Source organism: Podarcis raffonei, chromosome 2 (genome assembly GCF_027172205.1).
Source record: "Podarcis raffonei isolate rPodRaf1 chromosome 2, rPodRaf1.pri, whole genome shotgun sequence".
NCBI lineage: Eukaryota > Metazoa > Chordata > Lepidosauria > Squamata > Lacertidae > Podarcis > Podarcis raffonei.
The window spans coordinates 110140462-110155111 of record NC_070603.1 but is presented as its reverse complement, the minus strand read 5'-3'; the positions used below and the strand labels follow the sequence as shown (position 1 = coordinate 110155111).

General features: G+C 43.5%; 1 protein-coding gene across 1 annotated transcript in view; it reads right to left on the bottom strand.

Moving 5' to 3' along the window:
• The window catches only part of LOC128408640 (oocyte zinc finger protein XlCOF6-like), a 96852-nt gene extending 84216 nt beyond the window's left edge, over positions 1 to 12636 (bottom strand). The window contains exon 1 of the mRNA XM_053378615.1: positions 12085 to 12636. The gene's annotated coding sequence lies outside the window, so the exon portion shown is untranslated. The remainder of the gene's footprint in view (positions 1 to 12084) is intronic.
• Between the last annotated feature and the right edge of the window lie 2014 nt (positions 12637 to 14650).

Genomic DNA, 14650 nt, shown 5'->3' with positions numbered 1-14650 from the left:
GATTTTCCCTATGGGCTTGCTTCACAAGATGAAAACATCTTGCGAGTTTGTTCGCTTTTCCCCTAAAGCCGCTTGAAGAGGCGCAGTTGCGACGGACCATGCTCCGCAAGACGAAAAGACTTGTGGAACGAATTAATTTCGTCTTGCGAGGCACCACTGTATAAACAAATTGTACCACTCTGTCTCAGCTGGCAATCTTGCATCTGTGTTCTGAATGAAATGAAATTTCTGGGCCCTCTTCAGAAGTAGACCCATCCATATTCAATGTATTGCAGTAATCCAAACAGGAGGCTATCATGGCATGGATAACAGAAGCCAAGCTAGGGTTAAAAGGTGGTTCTTACCACAATGACAACCTTCTTCTTCACTGACAAAGATGGTCAAAGCATACATCAAAACAACATATCTGATATTTTAAGTCAGAGAGGGGGAGCCTGTGACCCTCCCAGCTGTTGCTGCACTACAGCTCCCATCATCACTAGCTATGCAGGCAGAGGCAAATAGCAGCTGGTTCTGAACATCATGAGTAACCCATCTTTTTTGGCCCCTTCTGTGTCCTGATATGTCCACCCCTAATGTTGTGGCAATTTCCGTAAACATGAAAGCAACAGCATGAGAGTGCTGTTTCCAGCTATCTCACTCCTTGCCTTTATGAGGCCTTGCAAATTGCTGCAGGGGAGGGTCTGTTTTTAGGACCAGGGGGAATTTTTAGGACCAAGGGGAAACCGTCCAGCTCCCTTGTTATTTTTGCTATTTACAGGTGGAGTAATGTTGTTAATGTAATCTTGTTATATTTATAGAACTTAAATCGCGTGTGTATGTTTTGGTATGTTGTTACATTTGCTTTTGTTTCATTGTGAACTTGCTTTTGCACTGCTTCTCCCTGCTTTCTCTGTCATAAGCAGCTTTGAGTATGATTTTTTCAGCGTGTGTGGGAAAATGGCAAATAAAATCATGAACGAATGAGTGAAAAAGTAAAACAAAAACAAAAACAGAAGTTCTTGCGGAAAGGGGGCGGGGCCTTCAAAGGTCTCATAATTGACCCAAAACAACACAGAGGTCTACCTGTCAATTGTGGTCCAGCGCTTGGACATCTCTGATGTGAATGATTGGTCGAAATCGAAATGCTTTGTTTGAAATTATATAAATACCACTGCCTGGACCACTGGGCAGGGTTGCAGTTGTGTGGAACGATCCAACTGTAACCTATTGCTTTGCAATAAATAATGGTGGACTCCTCTCTGTTTCGGAGTTTTATTGGTGTGAACTCAGGAGGTAAGACTAGATCCCATGGAACATGAGACTTACCGTATTTTTCTGTCTATAAGACGACCCCTATTTTGGGGGCCTCAAAATTTTGAAAATAGGGGGATTGAGCTTTTGGGGAGGATTATTTGGGGGGAATGCTGAAAATCACTAACCCACCAGAACGCAGCTCACAACCACTCGCGTTGCAGCTGCCTGATCGCTGCCATTAGCCCTCCTGCTTGATCGGCAGCTCCGCTTTGCAGGTGGCCTTCCCCCCTTCCCCCTTCATTTACAGAGTCTGCATGGGTAGAGGAGGCTACGGAATAGCAGGCGGGCGGTGCAACGTTACGCAAGAGGAGCAGTGCAGAAATTTGTAGCCTCCAAGATGTTTCATGGGAAAGGCGCAGGAAAGGCATAGAGGGGAGAAATATCTTTGATCAGCAGCTTTGTTTTGCAGGCGGACTTCCCCATTAGTTTGCAGAGTTTGCTGAGCAGCACAAAGACGCTGCATGGCAAAAACAAACAGCCTACAGCCTCCCTCCCAGCTGTAGGGCGGGCAGAGTGGGGGGAGGCAAGCAGACTATGGAGGCCCCAGGGCTCGCCACTGCGAGGAGCTGCGACTGCCAGAGCAAGTACTGCATTTATTTATTTATATATTTAATTGCTATATTCCATGTATAAGACGACCCATGTTTTTTAACTTTAAAAATTGGGTAAAAAAACCTCGTCTTATACACCGAGAAAGACAGTAATTTGCAAAGGACTGCTCTGAATACATGGTTGGACTGCTCTGAATACATGGAGAAGAAGGAAGCCCCCTGCTTGCATCTGGACCCCCTGGGAGAGGCGGTGGATCCACCCACTGCTGCCTCCTCTGTCCTCCTGCCCTGCAAACACCCTCTGCTCAGGAGAGAGGGGCAGAAAGAGCCTTCAAACCCATCTGTTTGCTCCTCCTCCGCTGCCTTTTCTTGCAGCAGCCCAGTGAGAGGGGAAGGAGCTGCAGCACCTGGTTCACTTCAGATACACACAAGGTTTACTGGGATTGTGAATGAACAAGACCTCTGCCTTCCGTGCGGTGGGAGTGGGGTGGCTTAAAAGTGGCAGAGAGACCTCCCCCTCCTGTCCTTTTGGGAAACAGGAGCCTTTGCCATGAGTAAACAACTTAGATGGCAAGTTCAAAAGAGAAGCACTTTGGAGCACTGCTTGCTCATACTAGGTGTTCTGTGTGTGCTTCGACCTCGAGGACAACATACATATTTACATGACATGATTTCTTAAAGAGGACATTTCTTTAAAATCGAAGGCCATTTCTACAAAAGACTTCAATGTTTGGTTGTTTTGGGTGTTTTTTATTTTGTTGGAAGCCGCCCAGACTGGCTGGGGAAACCCAGACAATGGGCAGGGTATTATTATGATGATGATGATGATGATGATGATGAGTCTGGCCAGCAATACCCAACCCTCTCCCCTTTTTCCCCTCCTTCCATGCAACTCCCTTTGCACCACATCCGTGCAGGAAGAAGCCTCTCTCTCATTCCACAGCGTAACCCCCCTACTCCCCCTTCAAAGCCCCCATTAAAAAATAGAACTCCCTTTCCTCCTTCCTCTTCCCCCATCCAGAACTTGTGCAGGCCGCCTCTTCCCGTCCCGGGGCTTCCCATCCTGGACCCCCACCCCCTTGCCAAGCCCCTTCCCTCCTCCTCCACCACTGGTTTGAACTCACCTGAAATCCCGCAGCGGGGGGCGAGAATGGGAGCCCCCGCCTGGGAGGCAGGGAGGGACCCCGCTTAATTAGGAGGCTTAATTCGGAAGCAGCCGCCTCCTCTGCATCTACACAAAGCAGCTGCGCGTCCCACCCTCCCAACAGCACACTTTGCAAGCCCCGTCTTTATCTCCCATTTAACATACTTTCACCCCACACAAGAGTTATGAGGTGATACTGACAGCTCTTGCCTGTTCTGCCTTCTAAAGGAGAACTTCTCTTCTCCTCTTTGTTGCGCCCAGCCAACACCCCACATGGTGGGGCCACCTTGGCCGCTGCCCAGTGACAGGAGGGGGGGGCAAGGCTTAGCAGGCCAGGCTGCCCAGATACCTCCCTGGGTGAGCGAGGGAACGAGCAGAACCCTGCCCAGGGCTCAGGCGGGCGCTGGAGGCTGTGCCTAAAGCGCCCGCTTTGCCGAGGAAGGTGGCGCTAGGAAGGAGAAGGGAGGGTTATAAGGTATAATTTTAATTTCCAGTATTATAAGGCGTATGAAATTATAAGTAGAAGAAATAAATATGCTATAACCCAAAAAGGGAAGTTGGGGGAAGTCATGGGGGGCGGGGAGATTAATTGAAATGTAAAAGTTACCATATTTTTCCGTCTATAAGATGACCCCATGTATAAGACACCCCCTATTTGGAGGGACTCCAAATTAAGAAAACACCCCTCAGCACTACCTGTGCATAAGACGAGCCCCAATTTTAAAACTATTTTTTTTGGTAAAAAACAAACAAACTAGTCGTATACACGGAAAAAATACGGTAATTTGGTGTTTTGATTATGCTTAAATTTGTTATAAAATCTGAATAAAAATATTATTTTTTTTTAAAAAAAAGTTCCAGAGTTTTTGTCAAAGACTAGATGGGAAATTCATTCAAGGGCCACAAGTGCAGAACCTGGCAGTTACAATGGAATAATTTCTGCATTGCATTGGCTGCATATTGATACGACAGAGAAGGGTGAAACAACTAATCAAGCCACAAACATTTTGAATAAAATGGAGGAACTTGGTTCCAGAGAACTTTTTGATCATTTCAAAGAACAGGCAAAGGACAAATTGCCTGATGTTGATTACAAGAAAAGCAGAAGAAGATCTAGAACAGCCTTTCTCAACCTGTGGGTCCCCAGATGTTGTTGAACTACAACTTCCATCACCCCTAGCTAGCAAGGCCAGAGCTCAGGGATGATGGGAGTTGTAGTCCAACAACATCTGTGGACCCACAGGTTGAGAACTGCTGATCTAAGGAATTTATGCTCCAAATGAAGGGAAGTCAGAATTCTTTAAGAAATTGCATGAGACATTAATGGACTATTTGGATTACAATGTAATTTTGATGGGAGATATGAATGGAGTGGTCTCTACAAATATGGATAAAGCACAAAGACAGGTAGTCTCCAAGGATGGGAGACTACCAAAGACTTTTTTTGAAATGACAGATAACATGAACCTGATTGACATTTGGAGAACAAGGAACCCTCTTGAGAGGGAGGGAACTTTCTTCTCTGAAGCAAAAATGACCTGGACCAGAATTGACCAAATTTGGGTAACTAGTGGGATGGCACCGAAGATAAAGAAAGTGGAAATCTGCCCAAAGACTTGCTCCGACCATAATGCTGTAAAGATGGAGATGAACTTAACAACAGCTGGTTCCTTCAGATGGAGGATGAATGACTCCCTATTTAGAGATGAAGAGGTGTACAAAAAGGCCCAGAAAGCGGTGAAGGACTATTTTGAGATAAATCTGAGAACAGAGGTGGAAAAAAGAGTAATTTGGGACGCAAGTAAAGCCGTTATGCGAGGATTTTTAATACAACAGAATGCTATAAAAAGGAAGAGACAGAATGAGAAGAAGGATAAGATTTTGGAAAGGATAAAAGAAGGAGAAAAAAAACTGAGATCAAAGCCAAAGTCACATGAAATTTTGAGAGAAATTAAGTTTTATCAGAGGCAATATATGGAACTGATGAATCAGGAGATAGAATGGAAAATTAAACAAATGAGACAAAAGACATTTGAATCGGCAGACAAATGTGGGAAACGTCTGGCATGGCAATTGAAGAAGAGACAAAAATTGAATATGGTTACAAGCCTAGAAGTTGAAGGAAAGAACATTTATAAACCAAATGAGATTAGAAACTGTTTTCAGAGTTATTTCAGGAGACTTTATGCACAAGGGCCGGTGAATGAAAAAGAGATAGAAGAATTTCTTAAAAAATATGGATTACAAAAAATTTCTGAACAAAGTAAAGTGATTTTGAATCAGAAGATAACTGAGCAAGAAATTGAGGGAGCCATTCAAAATATGCAATTGGGAAAATCTCCAGGACCAGATGGATTGACCTCCAGATACTACAAAGCTTTGAAAGAATGGCTTGTACAACCGCTGAAGGAGGTCTGTAATGAAATTTTAGAGGGGAAGAAGGCACCCGAATCGTGGAAAGAAGCGTATATTACACTTATACCAAAATCGGAGACTGAGAAGAATCAGATTAAGAACTACCGCCCTATATCATTACTTAATGTGGATTACAAAATTTTTGCAGACATTTTGGCAAAAAGACTGAAGAGAGTTTTGGTGGGAGAGATTCATAAAGACCAGGCGGGCTTTCTCCCAGGAAGACATTTATCTGACAATGTGAGAAACATAATAGGTATTATGGAATTATTAGAAGCCAATATTAATACTAAGGCAGTATTAATATTTGTGGACGCGGAGAAAGCCTTTGACAATATCTCTTGGAGCTTTATGAAAAAGAATCTTGAAGGGATGGGGGTAGGCCAAGGTTTTGAGAATGGTATAGGTGCAATTTATTCTGAACAAAAAGCTAAACTAATTGTAAATAACGTGGTTACTGAAGAATTTGCTACTGAAAAAGGGACACGACAGGGGTGCCCAATATCCCCATTACTTTTTATATCTGTCTTGGAGGTTTTATTAAACATGATCAGAGGGGACCAGCTGGTTAAAGGGATTCAGGTCGGAGCTAAACAATACAAATTGAGAGCGTTTGCAGATGATCTAGTATTAACTTTACAAGAGCCAGACACTAGTACGAAAAGAGTTTTAGAGCTAATACAAGTATTTGGTCAAGTAGCAGGTTTTAAGCTGAATAAACAGAAAACGAAAGTACTGGATAAAAATCTAACAGTTGCTGAAAGAGAGAGGTTTCATAGTGAAACCGGCTTAATGGTAGCAAAGAAAGTGAAATACCTGGGGATTAATTTGACATCTAAGAATGTGAACTTATTTAAAGACAATTATGAGAAATGTTGGACAGAAGTTAAGAAAGATTTAGAAATATGGTCAAATTTGAGACTTTCCTTGTTAGGCCGAATTGCTGTTATTAAGATGAATGTTTTGCCGAGAATGTTGTTTTTGTTTCAAACATTGCAGATTGTGGATAAAATGGATTGTTTCAAGAGGTGGCAGAAAGACATATCTAGATTTGTCTGGCAGGGCAAAAAGCCCAGAATAAAATTTAAGATATTAACTGATGCAAAAGAAAGAGGGGGGTTTGCCCTGCCGGACCTAAAATTGTATTATGAATCAGCGGCTTTTTGCTGGCTGAAAAACTGGCTGCTTCTTGAAAACACAGACATTTTGGATCTGGAAGGGTTCAATAATAGGTTTGGCTGGCATGCATATATATGGTATGACAAGGTTAAAATTCACCAAGGTTTCAAAAACCATATTGTTAGGAAAGCACTATATAATGTTTGGATTCGGTATAAAGATTTGTTGGAAAACAAAACCCCTAGGTGGTTGTCACCAATGGAAGCTAAGGAAGTGAAAAAAACTTAATATGGAATCTAAATGGCCAAAATATTGGGAAATTATAGAACAAGAGGAGGGAAAAGTGAAACTGCAGAGCTATGAGAAATTGAAGTCTAAAGTAAGACACTGGCTTCATTATTACCAGATAAATGAAGTTTTCAAACAGGACAGGAAAATTGGCTTCCAGGTGGAGAGATCAAAACTAGAAACAGAACTGTTGGAACCCAATACTAAGAATTTGTCAAGAATGTATAACTTGCTGTTGAAATGGAATACACAGGATGAGATGGTTAAATCAGCTATGATTAAATGGGCACAAGACATTGGTCATGACATTATGTTTGCTGACTGGGAACAGTTATGGACTACCGGTATAAAATTTACGGCATGTAATGCCTTAAGAGAGAACATTATGAAAATGATTTATCGGTGGTACATGACCCCAGTCAAGCTTGCAAAAATCTATCATACGCCCAATAATAAATGCTGGAAATGTAAGGAAACTGAAGGTACTTTCTACCACCTTTGGTGGACGTGCCCAAGGATCAAGGCCTTCTGGGAAATGATCTGTAATGAAATTAAGAAGGTCCTTAAGTGTACCTTCCATAAGAAACCAGAGGCCTTTCTCCTGGGCATGGTGGGCCAATTGGTGTCAAGGAAAGATAGGACGTTCTTTATGTATGCTACAACAGCAGCAAGAGTTCTTTTAGCAAAGTATTGGAAGACACAAGAACTACCCACACTGGAAGAGTGGCAGACGAAGGTGATAGACTATATGGGACTGGCTGAGATGACTGGCAGAATCCGTGACCAAGGAAAAGAGACGGTGGAAGAAGATTGGAAGAAATTTAAAGTTTATCTTAAGAACTGTTGTAAAATTAATGAGTGCTAAAATGTCATGGGTAATGTAAAACAGAATTGCAGTGACAAATAATTGGGTAAGAGAAAAAGGATTAAAGAAAGTGAATTATAAGTAATTGAAATTAGGGGTTGCTGAAAAAGTTTAAAACAGGGATGCAGAAAAGGGAGGTATGGGGAAGTCGTTGAAATAAGGTTTAAGAAAAAGAGGTTATGAAATTATACGTGTTTATATGTTTGTTTGTTTATGTATTGTCTTGTATTATGTTTTAATATATGTTGGAAAATTAATAAAAATTTATTTAATAAAAAAAAGAGAGAACTGCTGATCTATAAGGAGGCATAGATGAAGCTTTAGAGAACCTTGAGCCAAGAAACAAGTTCAGAATCAAAGCATTTATACCTGTGATGGATGGATTAGAATCAAATCTGGCACAAAGGGCATCAGTATACAATGATGCTGCAAAAAAGACTGGTATCTGGGAGCAGCCACCGAGATCACAGAACACTGGTCTTGAAAGACCCACGTTGGCTCCCAGTATGTTTCTGAGCACAATTCAAAATGTTGGTGCTGACCTTAAAAGCCCTAAACGGCCTCTGTCTAGTATACCTGAAGGAGCGTCTCCAACCCCATCGTTCAGCCCAGAAACTGAGGTCCAGCGCTGAGGGCCTTCTGGCGAGAAGCAAGGTTACAAGGAACCAGGCCTTCTCACTGGTGGCACCCGCCCTGTGGAACACCCTGCATCAGATGTCAAGGAAATAAACAACTATCTGACATTTAGAAGACAACTGAAGGCAGCCCTGTTTAGGGAAGTTTTTAATGATTGACGATTTTATGTATTTTTAATTTTTTGTTGGAAGCCACCCAGAGTGGCTGTGGAAATCCAGCCGGATGGTTGGGATATAAATATTATTATTATTATTATTTCATTCTTAACAAAATTAGATGCTGCAAAAGAAGAGATTCGTGAAGAAGTTAATGCTTTAAGCCAAACATATCCTGAAGATGTGGACATGAACCTTGTTGGAGAACTCAACCATTTTCATCAATACATTAAAAAGTCAAAGCCATGAACATGATAATCTGACACATCAGGATCTGTACCAAGTAATATTTAATGACCGTGTCCTTCATGGATCACTGCCTTGTCATGGCAAAGGGGCTTGAATAACTCAGAGACGCTATGAGCTATGCCGTGCATGACCACCCAAGACAGACAGGTCAAAGTGGAGAGTTTTGAATAAACGTGATTCACCTGGAGCAGGAACCAGCAAGCCACGCCAGAATCCCTGCCGAGAAAACTCCATGGTCGTATAAAAGTTATGACACTGGAAGATGAACCACTCAGGTTGGAAGGCATCCAATATGCTACTGAGGAAGAGCGGAGGACAAGTACAAGTAGATTCAGAGCTGATGAAGCAGCTGGGCCAAAGCCAAAACATCGCTCACTTGCGGGTGTGCCTGGAAGTGAAAGGAAAGTCCAATGCTGCAAAGAAAAACATTGCATAGGAACCTGGAATGTAAGATCCATGAACCATGGTAAGCTGGATGGGGTCAAAAATGAGATGGCAAGAATAAATATTGACATCCAGGGCATCAGTGAACTAAAATGGATGGGAATGGAGATCTGTTCAAGAAAATTGGAGATATGAAAGGAACATTTTGTGCAAAAATTACCATAATAAAGGACAAAAGTGGTAAGGACCTAACAGAAGCAGAAGACATCAAGAAGAGGTGGCAAGAATACACAGAGGAATTATACCAGAAAGATATGGATGGCTCGTACACTCCAGGTAGTGTGGTTGCTGACCTTGAGCCAGACATCCTGGAGAGTGAAGTCAAATGGGCCTTAGAAAGCACTGCTAATAACAAGGCCAGTGGAAGTGATGACATTCCAGCGGAACTATTTAAAATCTTAAAAGATGATATTGTTAAGGTGCTACACTCAATATGCCAGCAAGTTTGGAAAACTCAGCAGTGGCCAGAGGATCAGAGAAGATCAGTCTAGAAGGCAATCCCAAAGAAGGGCAGCGCCAAAGAATGCTCCAACTACTGCACAATTGCGCTCATTTCTCAGGCTAGCAAGGTTATGCTTAAAATTCTACAAGGCAGGCTTAAGCAGTATGCGGACTAAAAACTCCCAGAAGTACAAGCTGGATTTTGGAGGGGCAGAGGAACCACAGACCAAATTGCAAACATGCGCTGGATTAGGGAGAAAGCTAGAGAGTTCCAGAAAAACATCTACTTCTGCTTCATTGACTACGCAAAAGCCTTTAACTGTGTGGACTACAGCAAACTATGGCAAGTTCTTAAAGAAATGGGAGTGCCTGACCACCTCATCTGTCTACTGAGAAATCTCTATGTGGGACAAGAAGCAACAGTTAGAACTAGATATGGAACAACAGATTGGCTCAAAATTGGGAAAGGAGTACGACAAGGCTGTATATTGTCTCCTTGCTTATTTAACTTATATGCAGAGGACGAGATGGTTGGACAGTGCTCTCAAAGCTACTAACGTGAGTTTGACCAAATTGCAGGAGGCAGTGGAAAACAGGAGTGGCTGGTGTGCTCTGGTCCATGGGGTCACAAAGAGTCAGACACGACTAAGTGACTAAAGAACAACAACAATGTCCAATCAGCATTCCCTAATGTAGAAGAAATTCCGAGAATGTTCCTTTGAATGATGATTGCAAATTGCCATTTGTAAAGATCCATTTCACAGCTGAAGAAGATAAAAAATGAATTCGGAACAACAATGTCTCAAGATAAATTATGTTACTTCAGCCTCATGTACATAGAAAGTGACAAGCTAAGCAGTTTATCATTTGATGATATCATCAGTGACTTTGCTTTGGCAAAGGCAAGAAGGAAAGTATTGTAATTTAGATCATGTTTGTGTACTGTTTGTATACACAGTACACAATGAATCATGATAAAATTATACAGTTGAATGGGTATTGGGTAGATGCAGTAATACAATTAGTCCTGTAAAATAATTTTTATGTACAGGTGTGTATAGTATTGCTATTATTTGTAATGCGACATATTACTAGAAATACTGTCTTTTACACTCACTAAGTGTAACAGGGTACAAAGGTCTGCTGTCCCAATGAAGTATGTGGACTATTATGGTAATATTGATACTGATATTAAAAAATGCATTTTATTAACTACAATTGCATTGTACAGGCTATAACAATTAATTTCATATTAATAAAGCTATTTATTATTAGTAGTTGTCTGCACTGTATATTTACACCTATTATAATTTCAAGTTATAGCAAGTTTCTAGGACTAGATCATGATTCTTTGTAAACTGTGTTTCTAAAGGAACTTTTGTTATTGCCATATGCCAATATGCATTATTAAGTTTGCATTATTAAGTTTGTTATGAATAAGAAAATCATTTTAAGTTAGAGCTTAATAATTATTTCACTATTAATATACATAATTGTATTTCATTATTAATATATTTCTCAACTGTATTTCAGTTCAACAATTATGTGCAAATTTTTTTAGATACCGATTAGGTCCATAAATTACCATACAGCCTATATTCAACACAAAAAACAGCGACAATTTGTGGTTGCAGTTACAGATAGGTAGCCGTGTTGGTCTGCCATAGTCAAAACAAAAAAATTTTTTCCTTCCAGTAGCACCTTAAAGACCAACTAAGTTAGTTCTTGGTATGAGCTTTCGTGTGCATGCACACTGTGTATCTGAAGAAGTCTGCATGCACACGAAAGCTCATACCAAGAACTAACTTAGTTGGTCTTTAAGGTGCTACTGGAAGGAAAAAATTTTTTAAATTTGTGGTTGACAAAGGACAGCTGGGCATATAAAGGGCCCCATGACCTCCAGTAGCTTAGGGCCTCATCAAACCTCAATCCGCCCTGCCCCCACTACTTTATGCAAGGAGTTCAAGAAACAAAGAGCTCTTTAGAGAAGGCCTCACCCCTTCCTTCTTCCTGCCAGGACCCCCCTGCCTTTGTTTTCCTCCCCATCTTTTCCTCTTTCTCCCTCTGCCATCCAGCAATCCATGTCCCCATCTCCTCTACAAAACGGAAGACTTGGATGTTTTTGGTGTTTCTTACTTTGTTGGAAGCCGCACAATGGGGGCGGGGTATAAACAGCATTTATTTATTTATATTATTATTATTATTATTATTACTATGGCGAGGCTGGTCTGCAATGCCCAACCCTCTCCCCTTTCCCGCCTCCTTCCCTGCAACTCCCTTTGCACCAGATCCAAGCAGGAGGAAGCTTCTCTCTTTCCACAGTGGAAACCCCTCCCCCCCCTCCACCTTCAAGGCCCCATTAAGAGAAACAGCTCCCTTTCCTCCCTTCTCTTCTTCTCCCCGTCCCGGGGCTTCTCATCCTGGACCCCCACCCCTTGCCAAGCCCCTTCCCTCCTTCCCCGCCGCTGGCTTTGCACTCACCCGAAATCCTGGCTATGGTGGCAGCAACCCTGGGCAGCGGGGGCAGGAATGGGAGCCCCCGCCAGGGAGGCAGGTATTTCCGGGGGCGGGATAATTGCAGTACCCAGCCAATGGGGAGAGGAGGGAGGGAACCTGGGCTTAGAGTATAGGGAACAGATGCTCGTTGCCTTAAAGGTTAAAGCCAGAGAGTGGAAGCTGCTGGGGGAGGGGCTGCTCGATACTGAATTGAGAAAGGGGGCGCGGCTTAATTAGAACAGCTGACCCGCCCCCTCTGCCGTCGTGCACTGTCCTTGTCCTGCAAGGAATCCGGTGAGTGCAAAGCGCCTCGGGGTGCAGCAAGCTTTGGGGGGGTGTGCAATGCAATACCCATAATTATTGGGGTTTGGGGTGGAGAGAGAGCAGACAGGGAAGCGGTGGGTCAAGTGTGGGGGTATTGCAGCTCCTTCATCCTGGTTGCAAATAAGAGACATGGCCTCTCCCTGAAGGTTCTCTCTCTCTCTCTCTCTCTCTCTCTCTCTCTCTCTCACACACACACACACACACACAGAGAGAGAGAGAGAGAGAGAGAGAGAGAGAGAGAGAAAGACGTTCCTCTGCATGCACACACAGAAGCGACGGGTGGGGGGGCTGCTGCTGATTCAGCCTCTTTGCAAAGAAGAGACATGGCCTCTCCCTGAAGGTACGCTCTTTCTCACTCTCTCTCACATACACACACACCCCACGAAGAGCCCTGTAGTTTGATCAAGCCCATCTAGTCCCGCACCCTGTTAGAATCATAGAATGGTAGAGATGGAAGGGGACCCTGAGAGTCATCTAGTCCAACCCCCTGCAATGCAGGAATCTCAGGACCTTCCTCATGGTGGCCAAGCCTGCAAGGAGGATGGGAGCTCAAGAGCATCTCTCCCCTCCAGCGGCTTCCGGGAACTGCTATTCAATGAAGCATAATAATAATATTGTAACAACAACATTATAACCGCTCATCTGGCTGGGTTTCCCCAGCCACTAGGGCAGCTCCCAACAGAATATTTTTTAAAAACCAATGAAGCATCAAACATTAAAACTTCTCCATACAGGGCTGCCTTCAGATGTCTTATAAAGAAGCAGGATCAGGAAGTTCTTAATGTCTGATAATAATAATAATAATAATAATAATAATAATAATAATAATAATAAATTTTATTTATACCACGCCCTCCCTGGCCAGAGCCGGGCTCAGGGTGGTTAACACCAGTAAAATTACAGTAAAAACATAATAGGGGGAGAAAAAACCAATTTAAAATACAGATTAAAATGCAATTTAAAAAGCAGCCTCATTTTAAAAGTAGTCCATAGATCAAAACCATAAGGGGAGGGAAACATAAGGGTCAGACTGAGTCAAAGCAAAGGCCAGGTGGAACAGCTCTGTCTTGCAGGCCCTGCAGAAAGATGTCAAGTCCCGCAGGGCCCTAGTCTCTTGTGGCAGAGCGTTCCACCAAGTTGGGGCCAGTACTGAAAAGGCCCTGGCCCTAGTTGAGACCAATCTAACCACCCTGAGACCCAGGACCTCCAAAATGTTGTCATTTGCGGAACTTAAGGTCCTCCGCAGGGCATACCAGGAGAGGCGGTCCCATAGGTAAGTGGGTCCTAGGCCGCATAGGGCTTTAAAGGTCAAAACCAGCACCTTAAACCTGACCCTGTACTCCACTGGGAGCCAGTGCAGTTGGTAAAGCACTGGAGCCTCACCGCGGCATTCTGCACCCGCTGGAGTTTCTGGGTGAGCCTCAAGGGCAGCCCCACATAGAGCGAGTTACAATAATCAAGCCTGGAGGTGACCGTTGCATGGATCACTGTGGCCAGATCAGGGCGAGAAAGGTAAGGGACCAACTGCTTTAATACGGTGGAGATGGAAAAACGCCACCTTTGCTGTGGCTGCAACCTGTGCCTCTATGGAAAGGGAGGCGTCAAAGGTTACACCCAAGCTCTTGACAGAAGGCGCTGGCACTAATTGAGCCCCCGCAAGAGATGGGATTTGGGCCCCCAACCCCATGTTGTCCCGACCCAGCCAGAAGACCTCTGTCTTCGAAGGATTTAACTTCAACCAGCTCCCACGCAGCCATCCAGCCACAGCTTCCAAGCATCTGGTCAGTGTGTTCGATGCCAAGTCAGGGCGGCCGTCCATCAACAGATAAAGCTGGGTGTCATCAGCATATTGATGACAATCCAGCCCAAAGCTCCGGACAATCTGGGCAAGGGGGCACGTAAAAGATATTAAAAAGCATCAGGGAAAGGATTCCACCCTGTGGGACTCCACACACCAAGGAGTACCGCAGTGACAACTCCCTCCCTAGCGCCACCCTCTGTCCCCGACCTGAGATAAAGGAGAGCAGCCATTGTCGGACTGTGCTCTGAATCCCTACGTCGGCAAGGCGGTGGTCCAAAGGTTCGTGATTGATCATGTCGAAGGCTGCTGACAGATGTAAGAGAATCAGCAGTCCCGACCCGCCTCAATCCAGCTGTCTATGGAGATAATCTGTTAGGGCAACCAAAGCCGTCTCAGTCCTGTAACCAGGGTGAAAGACGGACTGAA